The 8,926-nt window shown below is 38.6% G+C and overlaps 1 protein-coding gene across 4 annotated transcripts in view; it reads right to left on the reverse strand.

Annotated features, from left to right (window-relative positions):
• Positions 1-7,190, reverse strand: part of rabgap1 (RAB GTPase activating protein 1) — a 70,532-nt gene extending 63,342 nt beyond the window's left edge. For 3 of the 4 annotated variants that reach the window (XM_030084402.1, XM_030084401.1, XM_030084400.1), the window contains exon 1: positions 7,081-7,190. The gene's annotated coding sequence lies outside the window, so the exon portion shown is untranslated. The remainder of the gene's footprint in view (positions 1-7,080) is intronic. The other variant, XM_030084403.1, reaches the window with a different exon arrangement.
• Between the last annotated feature and the right edge of the window lie 1,736 nt (positions 7,191-8,926).

Genomic DNA, 8,926 nt, shown 5'->3' on the forward strand with positions numbered 1-8,926 from the left:
AACAACTGGGGATATAAAGCATGGGCGTTTGTTGTTAAAACGATGATGTGATTTGATGTGATTGGCAACAAATGAGATCAGGAGTCTTAAAAATTAATCACTGGAGTACTAAAAAAAAAAAAACGATTCTCAAAGTAGCTCAATAAAAAAATAGATCACATAAATTGTAGTTCAGTAGGGGACACGCTTATTAAAATACTCATAAAAGTTTACACAGCTCAATATCCAAAGTGATCCAAACATTTGTAATTTGTTATTTACAAACTAAAATAGGAACAAAAAAAAAACAATAAGACCAATGACTGACTGTGTGAATATCGCAAGTCAGCTATTTCACACACTTTTTATAGAGCAACGGCGATAAAACCCCCAAACAGATTCAGAAATTGACTACTTGCAGATTTCTGCACCATGAGTTTGTGTTTGACTCATTTATGTTTTGTTCAGTGAATACCTTCTTAAAAAGAAGAAGGAATATCTCAAGGAAACGGCAGAGTACTACTCAAACAAAAGCAATAGAAATCAAAGGTCGCCTGCATCAGTGCTCAGTTGAGTCATATCCTCTATTCTTTAGGAGACTTTTCAGATGTTTAGAATTCTTTTGGCTCAAAGACAGCTGGGTTCTATTTTTTTAGCACACTTGCATTCTATATGATTAACCATTGGCTTCCCTCTGTGCATACCTTGAAGCTCTGTGTAGAATTTTTTTATTTTATTCTTTCCACCACAGGGACTGCCAGTAATGTGTAAAACCCAGGTGTTATTTGAATGCAAAAATTTTGATTTAGCAGACGTATAAGTAAATAGAGAACTGCACCAACTCTTTCAGCTATCAAGGCTTTGGCAATACATACCAGGATTAATAAATAAGATCAGGCCAGGTAATGCTTGTCCTAAACGCAAACGCTCACGCAGCTGTATTATGAACACAAATAAGCTGTAGTACTCACCCAGAGGCACACACGTGCATGCACTACACACAAACCCAACATTTTGTCTCTGACTGGCCGGCAGCTCCGACACACATATAATGGCTGCCTTGTCACCCTACTTTGCTGCCCGGTCTCAGCAACAGATCTCTGCCAGCTCCTGCCAAGCGACGCTGTTCGTTATCAACCTTTTCAGTGCCTTGGCGCACTTCCGAGAAGACACACAATCCCCGGCCAGCCAGTCAGGAGAGCGATGCCGATTACTGATGCTGAAAATTATGTCAGGGCTTAAAAAGGTCTGATGTGTTTTACTGGAGGTTGTTTGGTGTGGTCCGCACTGCTTTTGGCTTGAGTGGGGCTGAATTTAAGCAGTTGAATTTATGCTAGAAAAACTGAGATTATGAGGTGTGAAGGTAAAATATTCATTTTTGTTTTTTGCTGATGATCAATTTCATCCTATCAATAAAGAAGAAATCACTGTCTGTCCATTAGCTATAATCTTAAAAATATCAAATGTACATTGCATAACACAGAGATAAGTAGCAAATCTTCAAATCTACAAAGAAAAATCATTCAACAAATCTTTTTTACATCTTGTAGCAGGGAAATCAGGAAAACCACCACTTTAAAAACTGCTATTTTCTAGTTGGGAGCATTTAAACAACAACAAATATTAGTTAACATGCTAGAGAAACAAGTGAATTACACAACCAGATGTTACAATCAACCACAGTAGCTAGCATATGACTATATTCCACTAGGAAATACTATTGTTAAACGGTGCTTCCTTTATACGTTTCTCATCTAAATGTGCCATTGTACTGAACGATGTCACTTAAACAATGTCACGCTCTCAGAAACCTCCACTTCCAGATTTTCCACTGCAGTTTCTCACAAATATAAGTTTTCAGCTTATATACAAACTAAAATGACAAGAGCATTTTATGAGTTTGCTTCCCAAAAAGGTCAATATGTTCATTTTGATTTCTAAAACTTCAAACTGGTGTTTTTAGGTGGGGTTAGTCTGACTCTAAAACAAGTTTATGTGAAAATACGAACAGTAAAAACTCATGGCTACTTTTTTTGGTTGTCACTCAACTCTTTACCACAGTAAAGTCGAGCGGGCTGTTCTGAGCCGTTCTGGGCCGATAAGGGCCGCCCAGCTGAGCCCTGCATGCACCTCACGAGGAAGAGGAAGACACTGCCAGACGGAGACAGAGAGCAAAGTCCCTTTCCAATGGTACCACAGTAGTCATTTCCACCAGGCACAGACACGCAGAAAATAAGACCGGAGGGAAAAATTAAAGAAATTATAGGCAACATTAAGACTATGCTAGTGTGAGCCAAACTTAACAAGGACAAATAATAAAAAACAGATCAACTTGATCGAAATGTTGTGAAATTAATACACAAAAAAACAAGCCAGAAGTCCCTTTTTTGTTGTTGTTGTCCATGTGCGCATCTGATATTCATGTCGGCTATTCTCTATTGCAGTAGTTGGCTATCAAGTAACAAAATCTCTTCCTGTCTCACACTCTAAAACAAAACCTTCCAGAACGGAGAAAGAGCTTAGTGCAGGCCTGCCTGGCTTCAACGACTGAAGTGGAGTTCTGTGAAGCACTGAGCTGCAGCAGTGTTGTGTCAATGCTCCGCAATCTCTGACTGCAACTGATTTAGAAATAAGAGGAGTATGGATAAACAAGGTGATCCGACACTTGGAGGTGTAAATGTGCACGCAACAACTGTTGCTATGGCTGAGAGGCTTTGAAAAAATTAACAGGAAGCATCAAAGAGATGCATTTCACTAAGATTTCGCTCAATGGACAAGACTAAAAAGTATTAATCTCAATGTTCTGAAAAATGCTCCTGAAAAAAATTTAAACTCATACCTAATATTTGTGTATTTTCTCAGTAAATTCCTTTGCTAAATGATTATCACCGGCTCACAAAGCAACAGATCATTATGTAACAATGCAGCCTCACATAATTCAAGAAATCTTAAAGCAGGTATACTATGCATGCACAGTGTTGCAGTGAAAGCTATAACACACCAAAATTGTGGTGGATTGTTGCAGAAATACCAGTTACAGTTCCCCCGTGGACCGGAATTTGATTAGTAAAGTAATGAGACAATTTATTATTGGTTTAAAAATATGTAAAATGAGACTTCAGTTCAGATTTCACTCCCTTCCTACATGTAATTTCCAATGTCAAAAATCAAATGCGGAAAAACAAGCAAGTGAAGAGTTAAAGCATGCGGCAGCTGAGAGTCAAGACTGCAGGTGGTCGGTGTGAAAACACAAGCCAAACAAGATGAAGACAGGAAATGGATTTACTCTGACAGCTATTTCAGGATCACATAACTTACGCAGTTTATTGTGTAACATGCAATTAGCGCACCCAGTATTTACCGAGTCCCACATATCAAAACAATGAAGGAGATTATATGAAGTGTGAAATATCCATCTGTGATAGCCACAGAAAAATGACGTGCTCACTGCTGTGAGGCTCTTGCTTTGTGTTTGCTGATGAGACGTTATCTGTAGCTGTAAGGTATGAAGGCACCCGAGTGGACCGAACAACGTGTGAATTTAATTTATTCAGTATTTCCCTGCTGTGTAGCTAACACTGACTAGCCAGCTGTCTGCAGATATTAGGTTGATGTGATGTCTTCTTGATACAAGCAGTGCAGACAACATAGCAAACGCACTTGAAAAATTTGACTCTGTCCTCAATTTAACAATGAATTCATGTTTTTTAAAAGGAGTGTTCTTTATTCATCCAGAATCAAACGATCTTGGATACATTTGTGGACGCCATATCTTAGACTTCACAAAACAAACAACATAAGCTAGTTCAGAAAATAGACTCCATCTATTATCGAGATCCGGCTGCTGTACGATTACTGCCTTCAAGCAATAGAATTGTGTAACCAGCTGTGCACTTTCACAGTCTTCTCTCAGCTATATATTTTTTGTTTTAGCTGCATTCAGTCCACTTCCATCACATTCACATCAACTGCAATGAAACACTGTTTCTTGACAGCTCAGGTCCCCTCACGATGGCTTGTTTCATGATAGCTGTTTAAGTTCTGAACTAATATTACAATCAAGAAGAATATGAAAGAGTGAAATGCATCCTTTTAAATGCATTATCTTCATGTGTTTAAGTTTTGACAATAAACTGAAAACCTGTTTCAAGGCTGATACAGTCACTGTTATAACTCACAACTGTTGGTTGCAGTTGATGCAGCGACGCTTCGCACCAAATAACGATGAGTCATCACATGATAAATTATAGATTACTCTGGACAATCAGTCTTTACAAGGCCTTGAAGGAATGAAACAAGCTCCCCACAGCCCAAACCTGAAACATCGACTTTTATTATTGATGTAGCTATCCTAACACCCGGATGAGAGTCTATGCACTTTACGATGTAGACGGTCACTGTATGAGTAACCACTCTGTGAGTGGATGTTGCAGTGCACTTTATATTTCTGTTTTCAATTACTGTTTAGTGCCTAATTAATTTCTTTTCATGCATGCCACAGGGACTGTAGACGGAAGCTAACACGACAGCTATAATCTGGTGCAGAGCTTCTGTTTTCATGCTCAGTTTCTTTTTTTTTTTTTTTTTTTGTTCCTGATATCATACTCACAAAATGGAAAGTCCTGAAAATAAAGCAAAAGAAGCTACAGTCGTGTCATTCGTTCAGTAAATGTGTTTACTGTTTTCAGCAAAGCAAAAATTTCCATACAAACAAACCTGTGTGTGCGTGTTTGTGTTGTGTGTTGCCCTCAGTATTTGCAGCGTGGTTGTGTTACGCCTGAGATACAGAACAGGAACAAAACGAAGAGGCGGCTCGACCAGAGTTACTATCCTTGCTATCCAGCGATGGGAATGATTACAGCGAACAGAGACACAAAGACCTGCTGCTTTGACCCATCTTATTTTTGGCAGAGGCAATGGTATTTGGAATTAGCTGAAAGAAATAGGTTTCTGTTGATATTTACTGAATGACAAAGCTGTGTGAATTTAACGCTGAAACACAGCAACGTAGCTTAAAAGACTCAAGCACTGGATATGAGCAGGATTTCTTTCAAAGAAAAACCAGGCATTTTATATAGGTTAATTTATTTAAACAGACCATTTAGCGACTTGTTATGATAATGATCTGTCATCCACCTGACTATCATAATGACTATATCAATCATTTTTCGAATTATGTGAATGAAAATAATCAAGTTCATTCAGAGCAAAATTCTATCAACGCCTTCAGTCAAAGAACATATAATTTTAATTCAACGTAACAAAGTTAGTTATCATAGCTTTTAACAGCTGGGCAATAACAATAAACATGCACTGCATTTTCCACCTAATGAAACAAAGATGGCCAATTTGATGATAAACTCAAAGTTAGGGGTTCCTGGGCAAAATGAGTTTCTGATCACACAATGATAATCACAATTATCAATCTGAAATCAATTATTATTTTCAACCAGAGCTAATCATATTACATGGCAACTTGAGTTATCAGCCCCATCAGGCACTCCCACCTCTAAAGGGACTTTTCTCGACAGTCATTCATAGCCTCTCCGTCATCATGTGACAATACCAGTCCTTCAACATATATAAAGCAAAGTAAATCTTTACCTCTGGATAAATGAGACTAAAGGTTGACTGTTAACATCTATAGGTTCAAACTCAACTGAATATGAACACAAATGCACCAGCAATATCCTTACTGTGTCAAGATGGATAATATATTACGAGTGTGTCTTCCAGATAAACATTTGCCTTTCCTCTTTTAAAGAAATGTATATTCTAAACTGGTATTATGATACAGTGATAAGCACTTTTAAAACACAGCCAGAAAACCTCTGGTTTGAGTCTATGCTTTCTGTGCCAAGTTGGCATGTTCTCGCGCCGTGTGTGTGGGGTTGTTCAGGTACACTTTCTTCCGAGAAACCACATGTGTGAAATAGACTGGTGACTAAAATTGTAGGTGTGAGTATGAGTGTGTGTGATTGCCTGTCTCCATGTGACTGAGTGACAACCTGTCCATCCTGTACCCAGAATTCACCCACAGCCAGTTCCAGCTCACTGCTGGTAACAAGTTGGACGAAGCAGGGTAGAAAGTGGATGGATCAATATTATCACTGTGAAAGTTATCATCTCAGTATAATACTGATATACTATCTGACTTTTGTAGAATACTTCATGCTGCTTTCACTTCTACTACAACAAATTATTAAAATGACTGAACTGAATAAGAATCTTTACAATTTAATCTCTAAAAAACACCCCAAAGTTTTAGGACTTGTCAATCATACTTTGAGTGATATCTTGATTAAAATATTGCCAATTTGCACTTGTTATTCTGGCGCTATGAGACTAGGAGCGAAGTGAACCAGTGTATTGTGAGTAATTACTGTATAAGCAGTTGTCCTGCAGGCAAATATTAATGGGACACACCCCCACACTGGGTCATGCTATGTGCATATAAATCAATCAGAGATCACATCCATCAGGCAATAATAACTACGACAAATGAATAGGGGCAAAAAATATACAATAAATATGTGCTGTTTAGGATTTTGTAGTAGCCAGAGCTAGCTTAACAACTTGATAAGGATATTCTATCAGTGTTACCTGAACTACCCAAACACAAGCAAAGCTGCCGTCAGTCCTCGCAGCCCGTGAAATCTCACGAAGCCTTACACGCAGTTATCTTTAACATGAGATATACTGAACATATTTACCTTGATGATATTGCTAGCTGTAATGTTAACTCACCAACCTGTCTAGCGCTAGCAAAGATAGCAACATCAGTCATCGATTCAAAGTCGGCGCAAATGTGTAGGTATGCAGTTAACATTTGGTTCGTTCATTCCGTCAGCACATCGTGACTAAAGCAAACTGCTGTGTGGAGGTGTTTGCAGTGATATTGTGAGTAAAGACGCTGACTCGTCTGCGCTGGACTCAGCCTTCATACAGGCCACTGTTGTATTATGGCTAGTTAGCTTACGCCTGCTAGCACATGCTAGCACAGCAGTAACAATCAACAAACAGCTACTTTCACCCACAGTCGAGCGGACAGTCACGTTCAACGTGGACGACAAACTCGCGTGCAAGAGTGAAACAACTTACCTGTATCCCCACGGGTGTTTTTTATTCCAATGGCGGTTGGCACTACATTGCACTTCCCCAGTACCATCAACAGCCAGCAGCATCCAGCAGAGCTGTAAACACAAGCCCGAGCGACCCGCTGACACCCGCACTGCGCATGCGCCTGTCACCGCTCTGCTCTGCGGGGGCCTCCCCTCCCCAAAACATCCACAGGTACATCTTTAAAAACACGGATTTATTGAATGCGCAAGCCAATGAATTAACTGATCAAAAAAAAAAAAAACATGGCAGTGTGCAGCACTTTATGTCACATTTCATTTGCCAGAGTGACAAATGTAAAAGCTAAATTTAGGATCAAATAGTATAAGTATTCTCTGGATTTGTTTTTTGTCAATATATTGTAAATTCCAAGTCAAAAGTACATTTTCAAAGAGCAAAGAACGGCCCTTTTTTTTAAAGTTTTATTCTAATTCAATATTTAAAGCAAATATCTGGAAGTTAATTCTTTATTCCATTTAGCTTTCTATAGTCTTTCAGTTGATGTGGAAAAAGTAGCAAACTCTGCATTGGTTTCCCTTACAAGTGTTTATTATTTCAAGTACCTTTTGTTTTTATGTGGTTGTTAGACTTAGGAGTAAGAATTGAATTTTTCCATTTGATAGATTTTTCTTCAACAAATCTGACAGTCCTACAGAATTATGAAAAAAGATATTTTTTTCTGTCTTCTGCGGTAGTTTGGTTGAAATAGAAACCATTTGTTCAAAGTGGATTTGCAGCAGTAATGCTGAGAGGAGGTGACTCTAATTAACCCGCCGTGGTGTTGTGGTCAGACTGGACTTACCTGTTCAGCCAGTTGTAGCGTTTGTTGTCCCTATCAAAGGCATACCTGGTGATACAGAGGACAATTTCCTTTACTTGAAAGGAAAGAAAAATCCTCACAAATCCTGTTTGAAGTTAGGATTTTGTGCCTGGCATTTTGAAGACATACTGACAAAGTCTTGATGGTCCTCAGGGAGAATTTAACTTTTTGGGACTCTTAACTTTGCTGTTTGATTCAAAAGAAACCTTAATGCAGAAGTGTTGTGAGAACATGGATGTAAAATCTACACTTCCACTTTGGAATGTTATGTTCCAATCCAAGCTTAAGCTCTTGTAACCTGGTAACCAGGGATGTTAACGCCACGCTACATTAACACCAGAATTGATTTATTTCACTCCACTGGTCAAAATATTTAAAGTTCAGTTTGAAAAACCACATGCGCCATGTAATGGTGAAGTGGATAGCACTCTCACCTCACAGCAATCCAAGTCCAAGAATTTTGATCTATTCAGTGTGTACCTTCTGTGTCTTCTCTCAAAGTCAGCCCAACCCTCTTCCACAACTCTACATTGGATGAAGTGATCCAGAAGATAGACGGATGAACAAGTTTCTTCTTAAAACTCAAATGAAGTTCTTAAATCAACCCAAGAATCACAAACAAACAGTACAGTTGTCGGTTTATTGTAGCATGCAGTTTCATGTGCTAAAATCGTCCTTTTTCATAACTCTTGTCTCTCAGTGCAACACAGAAGCAGAATGCTGCTCGACCAGCAGATCAGTGTGATACAAGTGAACAAGCCAGAAAATGCACAGAAGAATCAATCAGTCAGTAAAGCAAAATCTCAGTTTTATCAGTTGTTAATAGCACATTAATCATCATCACCATAAGATAGACTTTGCTCCAGTCCTGCATTTCCGTACAGTAAGTAAAAGGGAAACCTTTCACAATGTGATATTTCCAAGGAAATAAATGGAATACGTAACAGTATTATTCATTATGGGGACATTTTCAATATGCTGTCTCTTAAGGATTGTATTTTCCTCATT

The sequence above is a fragment of the Salarias fasciatus genome, assembly GCF_902148845.1.
Source record: "Salarias fasciatus chromosome 7 unlocalized genomic scaffold, fSalaFa1.1 super_scaffold_4, whole genome shotgun sequence".
In the NCBI taxonomy this organism is placed as follows: Eukaryota; Metazoa; Chordata; class Actinopteri; order Blenniiformes; family Blenniidae; genus Salarias; species Salarias fasciatus.